The sequence below is a fragment of the Calidris pugnax genome, unplaced genomic scaffold (assembly GCF_001431845.1).
Source record: "Calidris pugnax isolate Ruff unplaced genomic scaffold, ASM143184v1 scaffold405, whole genome shotgun sequence".
Taxonomy (NCBI): Eukaryota; Metazoa; Chordata; class Aves; order Charadriiformes; family Scolopacidae; genus Calidris; species Calidris pugnax.
In genome coordinates, this window is record NW_015091114.1 from 66,747 (window position 1) to 67,158 (window position 412).

A 412-nucleotide genomic window follows, 5' to 3' on the forward strand; every position below is an offset into this window, starting at 1 on the left:
TGGGGTGGAGGATTGAGGAGGGAGGGAGGAGGGAATGGAGGGAGGGAGGGGAAGGAGGGAGGAGGGATGATGGAAAGAGGATGGATGGGTAGGTGGAGGATGGGTGGATGGATGGATGGGTGGATGGGTGGAGGATGGGTGGATGGGTGGAGGATGGGTGGATGGGTGGAGGATGGGTGGATGGGTGGAGGATGGGTGGATGGGTGGAGGATGGGTGGATGGGTGGAGGATGGGTGGATGGGTGGAGGATGGGTGGATGGGTGGAGGATGGGTGGATGGGGGGAGGATGGGTGGAGGATTGGATGGATGACGAGTGGAGAATGGAGGATGGATGGATGGATGGATGGATGGATGATGGATGGGTAGAGAATGGACAGAGAAGGATAGATGGATGGATGAACTGATGGATGTA

The 412-nt window shown here is 58.0% G+C and overlaps 1 protein-coding gene across 1 annotated transcript in view; it reads left to right on the forward strand.

The window, feature by feature from the left end:
- The window catches only part of SYNGAP1 (synaptic Ras GTPase activating protein 1), a 54,595-nt gene that overhangs the window by 28,726 nt on the left and 25,457 nt on the right, over positions 1–412 (forward strand). The window lies entirely within an intron of this gene.